The 16,928-nt window shown below is 39.9% G+C and overlaps 1 long non-coding RNA gene across 1 annotated transcript in view; it reads left to right on the top strand.

The window, feature by feature from the left end:
* Positions 1 to 15,752, top strand: part of LOC134736207 (uncharacterized) — a 132,582-nt gene extending 116,830 nt beyond the window's left edge. The window contains exon 3 of the long non-coding RNA XR_010120064.1: positions 15,698 to 15,752. This is a non-coding gene — a long non-coding RNA (uncharacterized lncRNA). The remainder of the gene's footprint in view (positions 1 to 15,697) is intronic.
* Positions 15,753 to 16,928: the final 1,176 nt, after the last annotated feature.

The raw sequence follows: 16,928 nt of genomic DNA on the forward strand, positions 1-16,928 counted from the left end.
GAAGGATAATATGGATCAAAGGAAAGCAAATGAGATCAAAGGCCAAACAGGAATTCCCCAAAATGTCATCTGGGAGAGTCCTTACATGCATACACTTTTTCATGAATGTGTGAATCCTTGTACTCTACTCTCTTGGAGTGCCTTGTGGACTCATCAAAAAGCCCTGTTACTTTGTTTTTTACTTAAATTTTTTTTTAGGCACCAAATAGTTGTACATATTTATGGGGTACAGAGCAACGTTTTAATACACGTATACAATATGTAATGGCCAAATCAAGGTAATTAGCATATCTGTCACCTCAAACACTTATAATTTATGTTGGGGACATTTAAAACCCTCTCTCCTAGCTATTTGAAAATATACGATAAGTCATTGTTAACTATAGTCACCCTCCAGTGCTATAGAACACTGGAACTAATCCCAGCGCTTTGGGAGGCCGAGGCGGGCAGATCACAAGGACAGGAGATCGAGACCATCCTGGCTAACATAGTGAAACCCCGTCTCTACTAAAAATATAACAAATTAGCCTGGCATGGTGGTGGGCACCTGTAGTCCCAGCTACCGGGGAGGCTGAGGCAGGAGAATGGTGTGAACCCAGGAGGCGGAGGTTGCAGTGAGCCGAGATCGCACCTCGCACCACTGCACTCCAGCCTGAGTGACAGAGCGAGACTCTGTCTCAAAAAAAAAAGAACACTGGAACTTATTCCTCCTGTCTAGCTGTAATTTTTTTTTTTTTTTTTTTTTTTTTTTTTTTTAGACGGAGTCTTGCTCTTGTCACCCAGGCTGGAGTGCAGTGACATAATCTCGGCTCACTACAACCTCCACCTCCCAGATTCAAGTGGTTGTCCTGCCTCAGCCTCCCTAGTAGCTGGGATTACAGGTGCCCACCACCACACCTGGCTAACTTTTGTATTTTTAGTAGAGACGGTGTTTTGCCATGTTGGTCAGGCTGGTCTTGAGCTCCTGAACTCAGATGATCCTCCCACCTCGGCCTCCCGAAGTGCTGGGATTACAGGCTCGAGCCTCCGTGCCTGGCTAATTTCATATCCTCTAACTAACCTCTTTGCTTTCTTCTCTCCCTCCTATTCCTCCCCACCTCTGGTAACCACTATTCTGCTCTCTACTTCTTTGAGATCTACTGTTTTAGCTTCCACATATGAGTGAGAACACATAGTATTTCTCTTTCTGTGGCTGACTTATTTCACCTGATGTCTTCCAGACTCATCCATGTTGTTGCAAATGTCAGGATTTCATTATTTTTAAAGACTGGATAGTATTTAATTGTGTATATATACCACATTTTCTTCATTCACTTACCCACTGATGAACACTTAGGCTGATTCCATATCTTGACTATTATAAATAATGCTGCTGCAATGAACATGGGAGTGCAGGTATCTCTTCAACATACGGATTTTATTTCCTTTGGATATGTACCCGATAGGATTGGTGAATCATAAAAACTGTTATCTTTATAATGTTCAGTCATTCTATCCAAGAATGGAAGATTCCGTTCCATTTGTTCAAGTCTACTTTTGTATCTATCAGAAGTGTTTTAAAATTTTACTGATTAGGTTTGTACATTGCTTCTTAAGTTTATTCCTAATATTTTATCTTTTTGTTAGTTCTCTAAATGGGTTTTCTTTATCATAATGTCCTCTAATTGGTTATTGCTTATATATAAAGCCTATTGATTTTCATTTGTTAATTTTATAATCTACCACTTTATTAAATTATTTTTGTTGGTTTGAATGTTGGTTCTGTAGGGTTTTTCTATTTATGCTATCATGTCTGCAAATAGATAGGTTTTTTTACCCATTCTTATGCCTCTAATTGATTTATTCTATCTAATTGCATTGGCTAATACTCTAATACAATTTCTAGTAACAGGGATTCTAACAGGCATTCTTGCCTTGTTACAATCTTAGTGAAAACACCTTGAATGTATTTCCATTAAATAAAATGTCAGCATTAGGATTCAGACACACGCATACCACATATAAAGTATTTCTCATTTTCTGTTCTCTTGAGTATGTTTTGTTTTTTAAATCATGAATAGATGTTGAATTTTGTCAAAGGCTTTTTCAGCATATATGGAGATAATAATGTGATTTTTCCCCATTAGGTTTATAAATTTTGTTTATGATATTAATTAATTTTCTGATACTGAACTAATCTTGTGTTCTCCAGAAAGGTTTTGAAATGTATTAAAAGTAATGGCGAAAACCGCAATTACTTTCACACCAACCTAATAAAACTTAAATACAGTGAGTTAAGTTAAAATTTTATATACAAAGTGAAATACTGTATCCTAAAAATTGCTCAAAAGGCCTGAAAAGTTTATGCCCTCATCATTAGATGCATCAAAAAGATTTCCAGGATTATGTATGTTACTGTATAAAAGGAAGCTTACATAGGTTAAGAATAATTTAATGGAGTTATCCCGTGACTAAGGACTAAGTGTGCCATGCAAAAACAAACTCTCATGTATATATATAAGAATATACCAATCAGAAGTCAAAATCAGACCACAAAATTACAATAACCAGGCATGAGCACTTCTTTGCAGCACTGAAGCCAGGATGGCCTGTGTCTTGAAGTGATGTTTGGAGTAGGGTCTAAATCAAGCTTCTCTACTTGAAATCACCTGGGGAGCGTTACAAACTTTTGATACCCTCCAGGGAGTGCAATTTGGGTAGTCTGAAGTCCAGTCTGTTTGCTGGATCGTTAGAAATCTTCCCAGGTGATTCTAATGTTCAGTCAAGGTTGAGACCCTCTGGTCTAAATGCTTGCTGTACCTTGTTATTCACTTCCTGAATATTTATTGGATGCCCACTACATGCATAATGATAACTATTCTGGGAGTATGGTTGTGAATGAGTCTTCACAAATATTTTAGTTTTCCTTCCAGGTGTATGATAGGATAACATTTCTCTTCCCTTTATGTTAGACATGGACAAGTCACGTGCTTTAGCTAATAAAGTGTGGGCAGAAATTATGTGTGACACTTCCAAGCTGAACCTTTAAAAGCCAGTACACAATTTACAACACTCCCTTTTCTCCTGCTTCTGTAATTGAGGAGGTCAGTCTTGAGATGGTCCCCTGTCATCCTGGATCCCTGATGACTACAATGAGTGAAGTTTCCCTGCTGACCTGTGCCAGGCAGGTATGTAGCATGAATGAGCAAGCTGTGTTGGGTTCCACTGGGATGTTGGAGTTCTGGCTGCAGCATAACCTAGGCCATTCCTACCATTACACTCAAATACAGAAATGAGTCCAATGTGGACCTGGACTTCAAAAGGTTCCATTCTTAAGGGGAGACAAGACATGTACATGAATAGGTATAACCCAGAATGCAAAGTGATATGAGCATGTGAAGCATTAGTCTTGAGTTTGATTTTTTGTTTTCATTCACTTAACAAATATCTGTATAGGCATACTGCACCTCCAGTTTCTTTCTTTCTCTCTCTCTCTCTTTCTTTTTTTAGAGATGGAGTCCAGGCTGGGGTGCAGTGGCGCAATCTCTGCTCACTGCAACTTCCACCTCCTGGGTTCAAGTGATTTTCCTGCCTCAGCTTTCCAAGTAGCTGGGACTACAGGCATGCGCCACCATGCCTAGCTAATTTTTGTATTTTTTAGTAGAGACGAGGTTTCACTATATGACGGCCAGGCTGGTCCCGAACTCCTGACCTCAGGTGTGCTGTCTGCCTTGGCCTCCCAAAGTGCCGGGATTACAGGCATGAGCCATCGCACCTGGCCTGCACCTCCAGTTTCTTATGAGGATCAAGATGCCTACATGGGAAGGGGGGGGTGTTACATGCACAGGTGTGTGTGTGTGATAAATGGAATTATCCATGCAAAGCACCCAAAATAATGCCTGAATCATTTTTTTGCCTCTTGACAAATGCTGATACTAGCTAACTTTTGCATAGCACTTACTATGAGCCTGGTATGATTCCAAGGGCTCGACATATGTTAGTTCATTTAATCCTCACAACAACTCTGATACTATTTTTAATCCCAATTAAAAATGAGGAAACGGAAGCATGGAACATTTAAATGACTCCCCCAGGTTATTCAGCTAGTAAGTAGAGGAGCATATCTGCTCTAAAGCTCATGCTGGTAACTGCCTCACTATTAGTAACCACAGGTGGGAGACCCTTCTGTTCGGAGTCTTGTCTCTTAGTAATTCGAGTCTGGCCCATGATATTTGCTCATCTATGGGTGAGTGACACTCCTGGGTGCTCCTAAGACTGTGATGCCATGAGCCATAATAGGTAACAGTGGCCCAAAAGTGCATGGAGATAAACCATGCATCAAGGTAATTTTGATGATGTCAGAATATAGAGATTAATAGATATAAAAAAATAGGCAATTCTAAAATCAAAGCAAATGATCCTTCTTTCTGTCCCCTGGAATATCCATGCCTGAGAGCCTGAGCAGAATTTGGGGGAATCAAAAATGGTCTCCCCAGGCCAAGCTAGGGACCTGCTGATGAGCCCTTACATTCAGTGTAAGCTCTCATTTACTTTAGCTGCATTTTAGATTCGTCTCCCAAGTGACATAAGGGAGAGCTTTTATAAACACAAAACACAAATTTGATGTTTGAATTCCAGCAGCCGGCCCTGCTCTCGGACTCCAGGACTCCCGGACTCCCGGTTCCCGTTTCACAAGGCCTAGGCTCTGCTGGTCTCTGGCCCTTGAGGCGCCACTTGGAATCCTTCACTGCTTTCTCTCCTCTCTTCACTAGATTTCAAGCCCTTACGAATGGCGGCAGCTCATACTTCGCAGGTGCTTTGGAGGCAGTTAATTAATGCTAATTAAGCTGAAAATATTTAAAATTTAATTCGATAAACATTCATCAAGTTCCCCACTGCATGCCAAATACTCTTCTAAACGCTGGTAATGAGAGCAGAAAGATCTAGCATAGTGATTTACACTAAATAGCAGTTCAATAAATATGTGTAGCATGAAGGAAGGGCTCTTAGTTTGCTCATCATGGGGTTCAGTATCTGATGGGAAAGGCAGACAACTAAGAAAGTTCTTGCCTCTTAGAGTGAGAATTACCAGGGAGGAAGGTAAGCAAGAGCTGATTGCTCAGGAAAGAGGTCACACCTGTGAAAGGACAGGTAGGAGCCAAGTTAGGTCATTGAGGGAGATTGGGTCTAGGATGGGGAGGCGCAGAGCAGCAAGCTGCATTTAGTCCTCTCCTGGGGCTGCTACAGGACAAGAAGGCATTTGTGGGGAGAGGGGAGGGATGAGGCTGCAGAGCGTGGCAGGGACCAGCCCAGGGAGGACTCACTTGCAATTTAACCTGGGGAGTTTGGAGAAATTTAAATAGGGGAATGCATGACCAGATTTGTGATTTACAGCTCTCTGACAGCAGTTCAGAGGTGGATTTAGAACGTGGGAGCACAGGGCAGAAAACTAGTGACAGGAGCAATTGTGAAGTAGGCCCAGCAGGGATAGGGAGCGACCGAGACAGTAGTGGCAGTGGAGAGAGGGTCAGAGACTGAGACATTTAAGAGAGAAACTTTTTGAAGGATGTGAGCAGGGAGGGCAGAACAGAGGAGATTAGGAGCACTCTAATTGTTTTTGCTTGATCCCTTGGGAAGAGAGGAATAAACTTCACCGAGACAAGTTGAGTAGGAAGAAGAGTAGGTTTGGGAAAATCGGGTAAGTCTTCTTATGATGGGTGGAAGAATCTATGACGCTTTCAAAGGAGGTATCCTGGAGGTGTTTGGCTGTCCTGTATGATGACAAAGCAGGTGATGATGGTGATGCCATCGGGAAGAGAGGGTAAGTAGGTGGAACAACCCCATGTATACTATTCTTTGTAAAATGATTCTTTTTGGTCAGGTGCAATAGCTTGTGCCTGTAATTCCAGCACTTGGGGAGGCTGAGGTGGGCCAATCGCTTGAGCCCAGCAGTTCCACACCAGCCTGAGCTATGCTACATGATGAGACCCCCATCTCTTTTTTCTTTTTTTTTGAGACGGAGTCTCGCTCTGTCGCCCAGGCTGGAGTGTAGTGGCGCGATCTCGGCTTACTGCAAGCTCCGCCTCCCGGGTTCACGCCATTCTCCTGCCTCAGCCTCTCCGAGTAGCTGGGACTACAGGCGCCCGCCACCACACCCGGCTAATTTTTTTGTATTTTTAGTAGAGATGGGGTTTCACCGTGGTCTCGATCTCCTGACCTCGTGATCCGCCCGCCTCGGCCTCCCAAAGTGCTGGGATTACAAGCGTGAGCCACCGCGCCTGGCCGATGAGACCCCCATCTCTACAAAAAATACAAAAGTTAGCCAAATGTGGTGGTGTGTACCTGTAGTCCCAGCTACTCAGGAGACTGAGATGGGAGGATCATTTGACCCCAGGAAGTCGAGGCTGCGGTGAGCTGAGATCATGCCACTACACTCCAGCCTGGGCGACAGAGCAAGACCCTGTGTCAAAATAAATAAATAAATAAATTCAATAATTTTTTATTGTAGTTAAAAAACACATAACCTAAAATATATCATCTGTACCATTTCCAAGTATACAGTTCGGTAGTGTTAAGTATGTTCACATTGTTCTGCAAACAATCTCCAGAGCTTTTTCATCTTATAAAACTGAAACTTTATACCCATTAAACAGCAATTCCCCATTTCCCCTTCCCCAGTCCCCACAACGACTATTCTCTTTTCTGTTTCTAAGAATGTGACAACTCTAAGTACCCCATATAATCACACCGTATTTTTCCTTTCATGATTGGTTTATTTAACTTGATACAATGGCCTTTTTATAGACTGAATTGTGTACCTCCCGATTCATATGTTGAAGCCCTAACTCCCAGTACCTCAGAAGTTGACTCATTTGGAGATAGGGGTCTTTAAACAGGTGATTAAGTTAAAGTAAATCCATTAGGATGGGCCCTAATGCAATCTGACTGGTGTTTTTATAAAAAGAGAACATTTGGACAGAGAGACTCCAGGGATGCATGTGTGCAGAAAAAAGTCCACGTGAGGACACAGTGACGAGGCGGCCACCTGCAAGCCATAGAGAGTGTTCTCAGGACAAACAAAACTAGTTGGTGCCATGATCTTGGACTTCAAGCCTCCAGAACTGTGAGAAAATAAATTACTGTTTGTAAGCCACTTAGTCTGTGGTATTTTGTTATGGCAGCCATAGCAAACTAATACAGGCCTCAAGGTTCATTCATGTTCTAGCATGTATTAGAATTTTTTTTTCCTTTTTAAGGCTGAATAATATTCTGGTTTTGTTGTTGTCGTAGAGACAGGATTTTGCTATGTTGCCCAGGCTGGTCTTGAACTCCTGGTCTCAAGCACTCTGCTAGCTTTGACCTTGCAAAGTGCTGGGATTACAGGCATGAGCGCTGCACCAGCCCTGTTGTATTTTTGGATTACATTTTATTTATCCACTTATTTGTCAATAGACATTTGAGTTGTTTTCACCTTTGGCTAGCGTGAATCATGCTGCTATGAATGTGGGTATACAATATCTCTTCAGTATCCTGCTTTTAATTCTTTTCAATATATACTCAGACATGGAATTCATGAATCATATAGTAATTCTATTTTTAACTTCTTGAGGAACTGCCATATTATGCTGTTTACCCCATGTTAAATCTGCACCATTTTATATTCCCACCAACAGAGCACAGAGTTCCAATGTATCTGCATCCTCACCTGTACTTAGTTTCTGTCTTTCTTACAGAAGCCACCCTGTGGGTGTGAGGTGATATTTCATGTAGTGTTGATTTATAGTTCTCTAATGATTCGTGATGTTGAGCATCTTTTCATACGCTTCTTTAGGCCATTTTTATAAGATCTTTGGAGAAATGTCTATTCAAATCCCTTGACCATTTTTTTAATCAGGTTTTTGTTGTTGTTGCTGAGTTGTAGAAATTCTTTATATATTCTGAATATCAACCCTTTATCAGATATATGATTTGCAAATATTTTCTCCCATTCCATAGGTTGCCTTTTCACTCAAAGGATTGTGCCCTTGATGCACTGAAATTTTTAGTTTTGAGGTAGTCCGATTTGTCTATTTTTACTTTTGTTGCCTGTGCTTTTTGGTGTCATATCCAGGAAATTCTTGCCAATTCCAGTGTCATGAAGCTTTTCGCCTGTGTTTTCTTCTAAGAGTTTTATAGTTACATATGCACTATTCTTTAAGAAGTTTGGCTATGTAGGAAAGGAGAAGAGGGGAGAATCCGAAACCAGGGAAGAACTATTTTGAGATGCGCAGAGATGTATCCTACTTCTAAGCTAAGCAAAAATACCAGAGCAGAGCTAGAGCTTAAAGATACAGAGGAAAAGAATAATGAGTGGGTCTCAGACATCATGGAGGTATATGTGTGAGGGGGAAGAAGGTGATGTCCAAAGGCCAGAAGAAAGGGATGAACCAGATATAAGAGAAGTATCTTTTCCTCTGACAGGAGGTGAAGAAGGTAGGATGAGTGTGGTGGAGCTGAGGTTGTTAATTGAAGGCATATTATGGCAAGATATGCTTTCAGAGGGCTTCCATTATTTTTCTGTGAATCAGTCCCAACATCATCTAATGAGAGTAATGGAAGAGATGATGGTGAATGGTGAAGCTGGGGAGAAGCTGCTTAGGGAAACGGGGAAGGGCTGCCCTTGGACATGTTAGAAGAACTATGAAACCCATTAGGCCAATGGATGTGAATTGATGCTGGTACCAACCCCATGTAGTTTTTTCATACAGTCCCTAGCAGCTCAGGTGGAGGATGAAGAAGTCAGGCTGTTTGACTGAATTAGAGTCAGGGTTTTCATCTCTGACATTGTACTTTTCATCTTTAGAAATTTAATTGGGTCTTTTAAAAAAATATCTTTCATGTATCTGTGTAATATGCACATGCTTTTGTCTATCTTAACATAATGTTGAATTGTCTACAAATTTTATCATTAATGTCATTTCTAGGTCAGCTTCTATTGATTTTTTTTCCTCCTCATTATAGACCATGTTTTCTTGCTTCTTGACATGCCCAGTAATTTTTTATGTGATCCAAGTCATGAAGGGTTTTATGTATACACTTTTCTTTTTTTTTAGCTTTTATCACAAAGTTATCATTTAATATATGTCCAACACCAGAAATTCTGAAAGCATAAAAAGAAATATACATTTCTGACAGGTAATAGAGCACAACATTTTCACTTCATAGAAATTTAAACTTATAATTTGGACTCTTTGTATATTTATTTTAAACAAGTGATATTATTACAGCTTTTATCTTTGATTAATACATGTAATCTTTCAAGTAAATCAAGGCCTAAGGTATATATCCTTTATGAAATTGCTCCAAATATATATGAAATTTTATTTTAAGAAGGAATAATAAGTAATTTTTCTCTCACCTTCTTTTTTTTTTAATCTAAAGAGATTGTGTAGTACAGTGGAAACAGAAAGAGATTGGGGAAATCGAGAAATAGATGAGTTTGAATCCTGCCTTCATTTAATATTTCTCTAGGCTCAAATCAATTACCCTTCTGCATCTCATTCTCCTTAACTATAAAATTATAAGATTGGAGTTAGTGATACTGAAGTTTCCTTCTATATCTAAAAGTACATGATTCTAACATAAATATTTTTAAAATATTGAATAATTCTTGAGAATATGTATATACACACGAACACCAATTAAACCTTAAGTAATTATCAGGAAAGCCATTGTAGACTCCAGTCTTCTTCTTTTTTTTTTTGAGATGGAGTTTCACTCTTGTTGCCCAGGCTGGAGTGCAATGGCACAATCTCGGCTCACCGCAACCTCCGCCTCTCGGGTTCAAGTGATTCTCCTGCCTCGGCCTCCCAAGTAGCTGGGATTACAGGCATGTGCCACCATGCCTGGCTATATTTATACACTTTTCAAAATTTGTAAAAATAATCTTGAGCCTTGTTCTAGGATGCAGTTAACTTACTTTGTAACACCCATTTATTTATTCATTCATGTGTTTGCTCTTGCCATGTTTAGGGAAGGCCATCAGGCTGGGACAGGGTGAAGGAGAAAGGACAGTACTACTTTAGACTTTCTGGGAGTCTGTGCAGGGGTTCACCTGCAAAGAACTGAGCAGACCTGTATTGGGAAGGAGGCCAGGGGGTTGAAACCAGTGAAATGGCTGAGACATGTTCTTTAAGATGTGACTTCATGCCCTGTGACCCACAAATATTCAGTGAGACCCCAAAACTCAAGGTGGCCAAACCAAGGTGGCCCATGAAGACTTAATTTGTGAAATAGAGAAGATTAGGAAGAAATAGGTCTGGGTTTGCAAAAATTATGAGGAGGATGGAAAAGGTACAGTTCTTCTGTTCTCACACATGAATGTGATGTTTGGATCTGCTCATACACAGTAGATAAGCAGGGGAATAAACCAAAAAAATATGGGTATTAGTCTGAGTACCCCCAAGAAGGAGACATCACAACAGGATTAATCATGCAAGAAATTTATTAGGAGAAACATCTGTCACAGAAAATGGGGAGGGAGAGGCTGGGAGAATCATCAGACCCTGAGTGAATCCAGAGTGCAGGAGAGAGGGAAGGAAAGAAGGGTGTGTGGGTGGAAGTGTCTGAGACTTCCTTAAATTCTATCAGGAATTTAAGATGTTTAAAACTAGGGTCACATTTTTATTGGGCCAAGGGGAGCCTGGCAATACCACCAGGCAGTCTTCTAGCTAGAGTCACCTGATAGAGGATTCTCGTGTCTCCTGGAAATGAGCCTACCTCATTATCACTGTCACCAGAAAGAGCAGATAAGGAGGTGACTATGCTTTTTGCTCGTGTCAGTAGAACCAAAAAAACCCATGACCTCATTGAAGACAGTGACCCATGGAGGAGTGGACCATGCACTGAGGCACACATGCAAACACACTGAGCCTCATCTTTTTCTTCTTAGCCCAGTTCACCTTCCCTGTGGTTATCTCACATTGTTGTCCCACGTTTGTATAATTTTCTTGATGCAAATGTTTAATAAATGTGCCAATGTCAGTTTCCTGGTTTGGAACCTGTACTGTAGATGTGCAAGTTGTTATCACTGTGGTGAGGGGTTGGGGGCTAAGTGAAGGTTCTCCTAATCTCTCTGTATTATTTTTGCACCTTCTGATTAGTCTATAATGATTTTGAAATAAAAAGTTTTTGAATAATATTTAACACAGAATCCCAAACATGAGTAAGCCTACTGGTTTTAAGAACCCAAGTAAAACACACAAAAAGGATAGCCTTCATTGTGGAAGAAAATCTCGATATAATAAAAGACGTCTGAACGAAATGATAGAAGAATGAATGTCATACCACAGAGCAACAGGCCTAAAGGAATATACCGTGTGCCTTCAGAGACAAGGCTGCAAACTTAGCAGAAAGGAGAACGGAACACATCACAGTTTTCCTGGCTTTAAGTGGGATTGAACAGCACTTGCAGTGGATTGAAAATAATGACTATGATGTTAAGCCCGGCAGCCTACCATTTCGTGGAATCTAGTTTTGCTTGGAGCCATACAAGCTGCTGCTTTAAGAAAGGAAGAACCCGAAAACAACAAAAGCAGGATTTCTCTTTGAATCCAGACCAGAAGAAACAAAATCAGGGCAAATGAGCCGTCTACCTCTGCTACTGCACGTCTGGCTTCTAATAAGATGATCCCATTCACCACCTCTTTCTCCATCCTTTGGAAGCCGCAACACCTCACCATATAACTCTCACCAAGCAAACATTACCTCTTTTATCCAGGCCGAGTCCTACATTTATTCTATTAGGAATTCAAGATGTTTAAAACTAGGGTCACATTTTTATGGGAGCAGTTTGTTTTATTTTAATTACTTTTTTCACGTATTACTCTTGAAGTTTTACTGTTGAGTTTTGTTTTTGAAGGGGGAGCTTATTTTTTGTTTGATTTACAGAAAGGGTCTCACTCTGTCACCCAGCCTGGAGTGCAGTTGCTCAATCATAGCACAATACAGCTTCAAACTCCTGGGCTCAAGTGATCCTCCCACCTTAGCCTCCCAAGTAGCCAGAACTATAGGCACACATCACCACAATCAGCTAATTTTAAAATTTATTTTAGAGATGGAGTCTCACTGTGTTGACTAGGCTAGTCTCAAACTCCTGGCCTCAAGTGATTCTCCCAACCTCAGCCTCCCAAAGTGCTAGGATTATGGGCATAAGTCACCATGCCTGGCCAAACTTTATAGTTTTTAATGTTGTGTCTGTAATTCCTTTTTCCCTTTAGCCTATTATTTATATTGTACAAGATCCAATAATAACATGGTGATTTTTAGTAATACATATCCCAGGTTGCTATTTCTTCTTGTATTTTAATTTATATTTCCCTGAGTACTAAAGTCATCCTTTCTTGTATTTTCTGGCCATTTGTGTATCTCTTTCATTGTGACACAGATAGCCTAAATTTTTCTCATTTTTCTATTGCCTTATTACCTTTCTAATGTGTATGAAGTTTCTGTTTGTTTGTTTTTGTTTTTTGAAACGGAGTCTTGCTCTGTTGCCCAGGCTGGAGTGCAGTGGCACAATTTCGGCTGATTGCAACCTCCACCTCCTGGGTTCAAGCGATTCTCCTGCCTCAGCCTCCTGAGTAGTTGGGATTACAGGCGTGTGCCACCACGCCCAGCTAGTTTTTGTATTTTTAGTAGAGATGGAGTTTCACCATGTTTATCCGGCTGGTCTTGAACTCCTGACCTCGTGATTCACCCCCCTCAGCCTCCCAAAGTGCTGGGATTACAGGCATGAGCCACCGTGCCTAGCCATGTGTATGAGTTTTTAAAAATCTACTCTCCCTGTAATCCCAGCACTTTAGGAGGCTGAGTTGTGCAGATCACTTGAGATCAGGAGTTCGAGACCAGCCTGGCCAACATGGCGAAACCCCGCCTCTACTAAAAATACAAAAATTAGCCAGGCGTGGTGGTGCACGTCTGTAATCCCAGCTGCTTGTGAGGCTGAGGCAGGAGAATCGCTTGAATGAAGGCAGAGGTTGCAGTGAGCCGAGATTGCGCCACTGCACTCTAGCCTGGGCGACAGAGCGAGACTCTCTCAAAAAAAAAAAAAAAATCTACTCTGGAAGTACATCTTTTATCTATCATATATGATCCAAATATTTTGCCAGTTACTCTTTATTTAATATGCTCTTTTCTCACCACCCTGTTTTTAATCAAGATATGTGCACGCAGTTTAAAAAAATAATAAGCTCATGCCTAGAAGTAGATTTCCCTTGAAGCTAATTAAGCTTAAACTTCAGGACCTTTACTTGCATAGTTTCTTCCCAAGGCCCTGGGAGAGGCTCTGTTATGAGGCCATAACAGAGTACCACATCGTCATGAGTTTTTGTAAAATTTACAAAGCAAGATGTATATTAATTTCTATTTTTGTTTTGTGCAGTTTTATTACAAGGGTATATGGTATTGATGCTGAGGTTTGGGCTTCTATTGATCCTGTTGCTCAGACAGTGAACATAGTACCCAAAAGGAACTACTCAATAAAGTTCCCATCTTTATATCTGTGTGTATCCAAGATTCAGCTCCCACTTATAAGTGAGAACTTGCAATATTTGTTTTTCTGTTTCTGCATTCATTTGCTAAGGATAATGGCCTCCAGCTACATCCACCTTGCTGCAAAGGACATGATATCATTCTTTGCTGTGCCTGCATAGTTTTCTGTGGTGTATATATACCACATTTTCTTTATCCAATCCATGGTTGATGAGCACCTAGGTTGATTTCATGTCTTTCCTATTGTGAACAGTGCTGCGATGAACATATGAGTACATGTGTCATTTTGGTAGAATTGTTTATTTTCCTTTAGGTATATACTGGATCCAATGGTAGTTCTATTTTAGTTCTTTGAGAAATCTCCAAATTGCTTTGCACAGTGGCTGAGCTAATTTATATTCAACAGTGTATAAGTGTTCCCTTTTCTCCACAGCCTCGCCAACATCTGTTATTTTTTGACTTTTTAATAATAGCCATTCTGACGGCTGTGAGATGGCCTATCATTGTGGTTCTGATTTGTATTTCCCTGATGATTAATAATGTTAAGCATTTTTTTATATGTCTGTTGGCTGACAAAGTGAGATATATTAATGACAATCTGTTGAGACTGCTGCCTCTTCCTTCCGTTGTGTTCGGTGGTGTTGGAGCAGCTGCTGGAATTATTGGGATCTGGCCAAGGGGATATTAGATTGGGGACCTATTATGTTTGGGTTTAGTGAGATACATTTATGTGGTTCACAGTCACTTCCATACATAGTAAAGAAACTAGTCTATGGCTCTGCAAATTTCAAACCTCATTTCTCCTCTCTTACTCACATACTTCCAGTGCTGGGAGAATAGAACCCATTTATATCTCAATATGACCTCTGGCCCCAAACCTTTGTGTCACAGTGCTAGGTGAGTTAGCATGATGAGCAGATGTGTTTCTGAAAGCCACACCTACATTAAGATGTCCAACAATAACTTTACTATATGTGGAAGTGACTGTGAACACATAAATGTATCATCATTCTCAGCAAACTATAGCAAGGACAAAAAACCATACACCGCATGTTCTCACTCATAGGTGGGAATTGAACAATGAGAACACTTGGACACAGAAAGGGGAACATCACACTCCAGGGCCTGTCATGAGGTGGGGGTAGGGGGGAGGGATAGCACTAGGAGATATACCTAATGTAAATGACGAGTTAATGGGTGCAGCACACCAACATGGCACATGTATACATATGTAACAAACCTGCACGTTGTGCACATGTACCCTAGAACTTAAAGTATAATAAAAAAAAAAACTAGTCCAAAATGGAAGTTCTAAACTGTAATAATGAATCACTATATCAATACACAACACAATAGTACAAAGAGAACATAGATAAGTTGGTTTGTGAATAGTTTCAATTCAGAGTATTAAGATTAATCACTGCACAAGAAAACTTTAAATGCCCTGAAATTTTACTGTTCATGTATTAAAGAAATTGAACAGAGCTTTTCAAAATTTTTCATAAATTCTAGTAAATTAAATGGCATTACCAATAGCAAGGTGTGAAGCTTAGAGAAACTTTTCTGTTCTTTTCTTTTTTTAAAGAGATAGGCTCTTGCTCTGTCATCCAGGCTGGAGTACAGTGGTGTGATCATAGCTCACTGCAGCCTCAACCTCTGGGTCTCAAGTGATCCTTTCTCCTCAAACTCTGAGTAGCTAGGACTACAGGCATGGACCACCATGCCCTGCTGATTTTCTTTTTTTAATTTTCTACTGTAGAGACAGGGTCTTGGTATGTTGCATAGGCTGGTCATGAACTCCTGGCCTCAAGTGGCCCTCCTGCCTCAGCCTCCCAAAGTGCTGGAATTGCAGGTGTGAGTCACTGCTCCTGGCAGAAAGTTTTCTAAACTGTCAATAATAAAGAACAATTTCAGTTACCTATGCTAAATAAAGACTGTTTTATTCCTCCAAAAGAAATGGTGTGACATTATTTTTATATTACAAATGAAGAGGCAGTCAAAAAATATGTACCAAATAATCAGGAAATGTTTTAAAGGGATGTGTCAGGTAGTTAATGAATAAAAATATGTTTTTTCCCATATTTTGTGGATTTGCATTTTTTAAAATTTGTAACTTTGTGTTTTTTAAATTCTAAATATTCACTTTTATAACTACTTTTATTTATAAATGTTTATTGTTTTGTTTAAACAGGACGCCCCTCTCCCCATACTGTAAGAACTTCAAGTGCCGTAGAACCTAGATGTGCCCCGGTAGTATTTTCAAAAGCTTATAATAAAAACAGTAAGTCTCCTCTACTACTTTTCCGTTATTCCCAATCCCCAGAGTCATCCATATATATATATATATATATATATATATAAAATATATTAAAAATATATATATATACATATTTTTTTGAGACAGAGTCTTGCTCTGTCACCCAGCTGTGATTCTATTAGTAATTTTCATATTCCAAAATAATATGCTTATACTATTTCTTGATTTATCCAATTTTAGGTATTATCTAATGGCTTCTTCCTTGACAGATTCAAATTTAATCTACTCATCCACTTTTACTTCTTTCACCATCTCTATGTATTTCATCATTACTTTTAGTCAAATAAATAATGGTGCAATGGTGCGATCTCAGCTCACTGCAACTTCCGCCTCCCAGGATCTAGCAATTCTCCTGCCTCAGCCTCCCAAGTAGCTGGGACTACAGGCATGTGCCACCACGCCCAGCTAATTTTTTGTATTTTCAGTAGAGACGAGGTTTCACCGTGTTAGCCAGAATGGCCTCGATCTCCTGACCTCGTGATCCACCCACCTCAGCCTCCCAAAGTGCTGGGATTACAGGTGTGAGCCACCACACCCCACCAACTTTAGGATTTTCTTTTCATTCCTTGTGTTCTGAAATTTTATGATGATTTGGAATTGCATGAAGGTGAGGATATATCATCACTCGTTATGTTAGCTACTCGGTGGATTCTTTTGATCAGGATTTTTATGTCCCTCATTGCTGGATTGATTTATTTGCCTGTTTGTCTATCTATATATCCATCCATATATCCATTTATCTACCACTTTATCTTTTTACTTACTTACCTAGTTCCTTCCTTTTCTATTTTCTGTGTTCTCTCAAACTCCCTTGGTCAATATTGGAGCTCCTGCATTCATTCTATACATTATTATCTTTTCTCTAATACTCTCTACCTCTTTTTCTTTTGCTTTACTTTGGGAAATTTCCTGGACCTTACTTCAAAATCTTTCATTGAATGTTTCTTTTGACTATTATATGTTTAATTTCTAAGAGCTCTGTCTTGTTCTATTTTGTTCCTTTTTCATAGCATCCTATTCTTATATATGAGTATAATCTAACCTTTCTGAGGATACAAAACAAAGATTTTAAAAATGTTTCTTCTAGTGTCTGTTATTTCCTTTT

This window comes from Symphalangus syndactylus, chromosome 3 (assembly GCF_028878055.3).
Source record: "Symphalangus syndactylus isolate Jambi chromosome 3, NHGRI_mSymSyn1-v2.1_pri, whole genome shotgun sequence".
In the NCBI taxonomy this organism is placed as follows: Eukaryota; Metazoa; Chordata; class Mammalia; order Primates; family Hylobatidae; genus Symphalangus; species Symphalangus syndactylus.